At 40.2% G+C, this 6,214-nt stretch overlaps 1 long non-coding RNA gene across 1 annotated transcript in view; it reads right to left on the minus strand.

Annotated features, from left to right (window-relative positions):
- The window catches only part of LOC116078793, a 5,721-nt gene extending 1,748 nt beyond the window's left edge, over positions 1-3,973 (minus strand). The window contains exon 1 of the long non-coding RNA XR_004113629.1: positions 3,915-3,973. This is a non-coding gene — a long non-coding RNA (uncharacterized LOC116078793). The remainder of the gene's footprint in view (positions 1-3,914) is intronic.
- Between the last annotated feature and the right edge of the window lie 2,241 nt (positions 3,974-6,214).

Consider the following 6,214-nt stretch of genomic DNA (forward strand, 5'->3'; position numbering starts at 1 on the left):
AAAAAAAAAAGATTTTGAGTCAGAGAAGTATGGCCTGGGAGAGCTTGGGAAGCAATCTTTTGTCAACAAGATTTCGAAAGGATGACCTGAGATGACTTCTGAAGAATTGCTGAACACTAAACCAGTGAGATTCTCTCTGAGCATTTTCTTAAGACAAATCACAACTACTGCAGCATGTAAGTGTTTAGAAAGAAGGATGTTTGTTCCAATAGTAGTCAATTAACTATTTACTTAAGTGCTATCTTGATTTACTGTGTTGACTAGTACACTACTGTACACACATCACAAAAGTTCATACAATATAGAAGTATAGAAAAGAGATTAAAATAATTTACTGTGCACATATACCTGCCATTGCCCAATGTCTGATTAACTGATTTTCCTAGATATGTGTTGGCAGGTAAGTAATTGCAATCATAAGTGAGAGAGTCATTGGTCATATTGTTTATTGTTGTTGTATGTTTGTTTGAGATAGGTTCTCACTATGTGGCCCTGGCTGCCCTGGATTCAATGCACACTCCAGCTAGATTCAAACTCACAGAGATCCGCCTGTCTCTGCCTCCCAATTGCTGGGATTAAAGTTTTATGTATACACTTGAACTATGCATGCTGTTTCTTGGCTTAATTTTTCCTTTAAGTTTGAAATAATTTTGTTTTATTTTAAGAAAATCAAGCCATATATTAGTATATAATATATGTTTTATAAACATTACTGATGTTGCTTGCTGGTAGTCTGTGGAACAAAGTGAGTAGTGATTTACACAAAGTAGTGATAATTGTTTGTCAAAGTTAGAAAACATGGTAAGACTAAGGAGGTTTGCAAAGGTTAAATGGCTTGCTGTACAAGCATGAGGATCTGAATTTTCATCCCCAGTACTCACCTAAAAGCCATATGCAGCAGAATGTTTCTGCAATCCCAGGATTCCATGAGTGATTTGGGAGGCAGAGACAAGAGAATCCTTGGAAGCTGAAGGACCAGTTAGCCTGGGGTACACAGCAACAAATTATAAAAGACCCTGTCTCAAACGTGGTGGAAAGGAAGACCGACACCCGAAATCGTCACCTGACCTCTACATGCATGCCATGGTTTGTGTATGCGTACATGTGCGTGTACACACATACATCGTGGATAAACAGACATACAAAGGTTTTAAGTGAAGAATTAGGGTTGGAGAGATAGTTGAGCAGTTAGAGCACTGGCTGCTCTTCCAGGGGACCTGAGTTTCATTCCCAGTGTTTACATGGTGGTTCACAATTGTCTTTAGCTTCAGTCCCAAGGCTTCAAACACCTTTTGCCCTCTGCTGGCACCAGAAACTCAAATGATGCACAGGAATACATGAAGGAAAAATATCTACACACACACAATGAAGTAAAAGTGAAAGTTAAAAAAAAATAATCTAGGGCTGGAGAGATGGCTCAGTGGTTAAGAGCACCGATTGTTCTTCCAAAGGTCATGAGTTCAATTCCCAGCAACCACATGGTGGCTCACAACCATCTCTAATGGGATCTGATGCCATCTTCCAGTATGTCTGAAGACAGCTATAGTATACTCATAGACATTAAATAAATGAATAAATAAATAAATCTTTAAAAAATAATAATCTAACTGACCTTTTCAGACAAGGGACTAGGGGGCATTGAAATGATACTATACTTGTCTAGATTCTGTCATTTAAATTTTGGTCAATTATAAAGAGTTTACTAAATTTGACTCTATTTTTTTCTGCAGTATTGAAAAAGCAAGCTACAGATATTTTTTAGGGACCAGGATATTTTTTAAGGTGAAGACACTTTTCACACTTTTCAAAGTGTTATGTTAGGTATCTCTAAAATATTAGAACATACATTACCACTGTCATTGCATTTCACAGAAAGTAGTCATAAAATGATAATATTGTTCTGTGTTTGGTGCTGGGGATGGAACTCATGACCTTGTGTATGTCCACTGAGCTAAACCTCTTTTGATAATTCTTTAACATGAGTTATTATTTTTATGTTGTGTGTGTATGGCGTGTGTTTATGTGTGACTGAAGGTACATGCATTACATGATATACATGTGGAAGTCAGAGAACAACTTTTGGAAGTTGGTTTAGGGATTGAACTCAGGTAGAATTCTACTGCATCTACCCACAATCTACTGTATCTCTCTGGCCCACAATACAGATCCTTATGGAAATTTCCTGTGTTCCCTCCCCTTTCCATTTTCCATCAAACATCTTTTCATAATTCATTCTTCGATGCCAGCATGTAGGCAAGACCTACAGATTGTGTTGGGGTGTCTTTTTAAAAAGCTTCTTATTTGTAACAATGACACCCCCATTTTTCCATGCCACTGGCTTGTTGAAGGAACCAGATGAGTTCCTTAAAATGCTTCTCACTGTGGAGTTTTTGGATGGTTTCATTTCCTATAAACTGGAAGTCAGAACTGAATGCTTGATAAGATTCTCTTTTAATAATTAGAGGGAGAATTCTTCATAAATGGTATTATTAAAGTACCACTTCTAATAGAAAAATTGCAGGGGAAAATCTATCTAGTTGAGAATAATTGTTTATATAAAACATCACACACCAGTAGAGTATGCAACCAATCATAAAATCATTTGAGTGTTCAATAGAAAAAAATGTTTAAATTAAAATTGTAAGAATATCAAAAATAGTTGTGGTACAGGAAATGAAAAAAATCTGGTGAAAAACAGCTGTGTTGACAGATGTGTCTGCTTACACGTGTCAGTGTCGTCCCTGCATTTGAAGGGTGGAGGCAGGAGGCTAGCCTTGCATTTTCCTCTCCGTTAAAACACTAGTCTTTCTTTTTTTTTCTCTTATTTATTTTTATTTTTTTATTAGATATTTTCTTTATTAACATGTAAATTTCTCCTTTCCCAACTTCCCCTCCAAAAAACAAAGAAACAAACAAAAACAACAAAAACAAACCCCTATTGCCTCCCCCCTCCCCATGCCTGCCACCCTACCCTCTCCTACTTATTGGCCCTGGCATTCCCCTACACTGGGGCACAGAACTCCAGTATGACCTCAGCCCATGTAATTAGGTCTGCAATTAATCCCACTGCTAAATAAGGTCATATCCTGAGGTCTTAAGAGTTAGGATTGCAGCTGGGCGGTGGTGGCGCACGCCTTTAATCCCAGCACTTGGAGGCAGAGGCAGGCGGATTTCTGAGTTCGAGGCCATCCTGGTCTACAGAGTGAGTTCCTGTCTCGAAAACCCCCCCCAAAAAAAAAAAAAAAAAAAAAAAGAGGATTGCGGCCTGATTTTTGAGGTAAACAATTCAACCCGCTTATAAACTGTACATCTTTGAACACGCTACATTAAGTATAATGATGATGACCTTAGAATCCTGACCAGACAGGAAGCCTACAGAGTCTTTGGTTGGTGAGTCTTTAGTTGACAGACTTCCAGATGCAAGGATTGCTTACCTGGGGAATGAGCATTGATACAGAGTAATACCCACTCTGGACATAGCGTTTAGGTTATTACTATATTAAAGCAGGTATTGGTGGCTACCTGTTCTTTTGTTGTTGTTTGTTTGTTTGTTTGTTTGGGGGTGTTTTTTTTTGTTTGTTGTTTTGTTTTTTTGGTTTTATTTTGAGACAGAGTTTCTTTGTATAGCCCTGGCTGTCCTGGAACTCACTCTGTAGACCAGGCTGGCCTCAAACTCAGAAATCTGCCTGCCTCTGCCTCCCAAGTGCTGGGATTAAAGGCATGTGCCACCACTGCCCGGGTGGCTACCTGTTCTATTTCTTTCTTACCTCCTGCTGAGAAATTAGTTCCAGACTCATACTGTGGAACCACCCTTTTCTGAGATATCTGTAAGAAGAGATCCCCCCTAATTCCTGCCTCTTGGGCTCTCATCTGTTTATCTGTGATGTTAATGACCCTCCTAGTAAACTCTTTACCTTCAGCTGTCCATCTTAGTGTCTCGCTTGAAGCCATATTCTAGAACTTTCAGTCATTGGCTGCCTAACAAGTGGGTATATTATATGCTATTGTGACAGGCAAGGGTGATGCCTCTCACACACTATTAGAACTGAGATCTTGACTCGTGGCCTTTTCTCCTCAGTAGAAATGGAGAAAGAAGAGCAGAGTGATGAACTCTCAGAACTTTACGATGATGCTCACAGAGAAGTGGTGGAAGCTATTTGAGAAAAATCACTCACCAGACATCAACAGTGATGATGGCACATGTTTTCAAGGACTTTGGGTTCTTGCAAATCTTCAGAATGTGTTTGCTAAGATGAAGGGCTTGGTGACTCATATTTGTACTCCTAACCCTAAGAAGACTGAGAACAGAGGATTGCTGCAAGTTTGAGACCAGCTTGGCCTACATAGTAAGTTGTAGGCCAGCTATGCTATATACAGAGGAAAGACAGAAACACAAAATCTCCAATGAAAAGAATGTCGTCGAGTCATGCAGTGAGAGATGGTAGAAGCTAATGCTCTCTCTCATTAGAATTAGAAATAATAGGAGGTAGGAGAGATAGCTCAGTGGTTAAGAGCATTGGTTGCTCTTTCAGAGGTCCTGAGTTCAATTTCTAGCAACCACATGGTGGCTCACAAACTATCTACAATGGGATCTGACTGCCACTTCTGGCATGCAGGCATACATGCAGGCAGAGCACTCATACACATAAAATACATAAGTAAATAAATCTTTCGGCTTAGAAATAGGACACAAAGCTGGGCAGTAGGGTTTCTCTTATAGCCCTGGCCGTCCTGGAACTCACTCTGTAGACCAGGCTGGCCTCAAACTCAGAAATCTGCCTGCCTCTGCCTCCCAAGTGCTGGGATTAAAGGCGTGCACCACCACCGCCTAGCTCATATACACTTTTAATCTCAGCACTTGGGAGGCACGGGCAGGCAGGTCTCTGAGTTTGAGGTCAGTCTGGTCTAAAAGCAAGTTCCAGAACAGCCAGAGCTATGTAGAGAAACCTTGTTTCAGAAGACAAAAAAAAAAAAAAAAAAAAAAAAGCAAGGCTGCTTGCTGGTCTACCCACCACGGGTCAGATCCAGGAAGCCCCCAGCATTCAGATTTTCTGTCTCATGACAGACACACTGGGCTGTCATCCTAGACACAGTCCAGACTCTGTCATGTGACCACCCTCCCCTAGTCTGTGGTAAGGAGTATCAGAAGCCAGCTGGGCAACAGATGGGAAAGGAAGATGTGGCTTCTGGTACCTTGCCATTTCTCAGGGTTCCTTCTTATGCCATGCCACCACACCTTTACCACTTCTTATTTCTAAAGCACTTCCCCCTCCAGTCTCTGTCATCATCCCCCAGAAGGTATAGTACTTTGTGCAGACACCTTCTGAGTCAGAGGAAGGGTCCAGCCTTGCCATTTCCTAGAACACATCCTCAGGGACATGATTCACAATCCCAGTTTCGGTTTATCCAAAATGTCCTTGGTCGTGTGAAGGGTAAATCTGAGGGATTTCTAAATATTTGATGGCTGTGTCACCAGGATTTGAAGCTAAAACTGTAAAAAATATGTTCTCTTCCACCCTTTTCTATTTTTCAACCAAATATTTAGCAGAAAAGAGTATAAAAGTAATTTAGAAGATGTATATTCCTCAAGCATCTTCATATTTAGCATAGCTAAAAGAAGTTAAAGTGATAAGAGAACAATTATTCCGAACGAGTTCTGGGGTAGCCTGTTCTTTGCAGTGGTATGAAAAATTGTAGTTAAATATAATACATATTTTCATGGCCAATCCTACCTTAGTATTAAGAAAAGAGTAGTGTGTGTGTGTGTGTGTGTGTGTGTGTGTGTATCCTTAAATTTCATTTATTTATGTATTCACTTATTTAATTTTTTAAAAGAGTCCCCTATAGTTCAGGCTGGCCTTATATTTATCACATAGCTGACAATGACCTTGAACTTTTGGTCCTCTTGTCCCTACCCCCAGAGCACTGGGATTACTGATGTGTGCCAGTGTGCCTAGCTAATGCAGTGCTGGGGGTTAAAATCCTGACTTGGGGGATGGAGAGGTGGTTCCCAGGTTAGGAGCCCTAACTGCTCTTACAGAGGACCTGGATTTGGTTACCATTCACAACAACCCCCTGTAACTCAATTCCTAGGGGGATCTGCTATTATCTTCTGGACTCCTCCAGTACTGCACACATATAGTTCAGTTATTGGGCTTCAGGGAAAACACTCACACACATAAAATAAAGATAAACAATTCTTTAATTTAAAAAA

Source organism: Mastomys coucha, unplaced genomic scaffold, assembly GCF_008632895.1.
Source record: "Mastomys coucha isolate ucsf_1 unplaced genomic scaffold, UCSF_Mcou_1 pScaffold5, whole genome shotgun sequence".
NCBI lineage: Eukaryota > Metazoa > Chordata > Mammalia > Rodentia > Muridae > Mastomys > Mastomys coucha.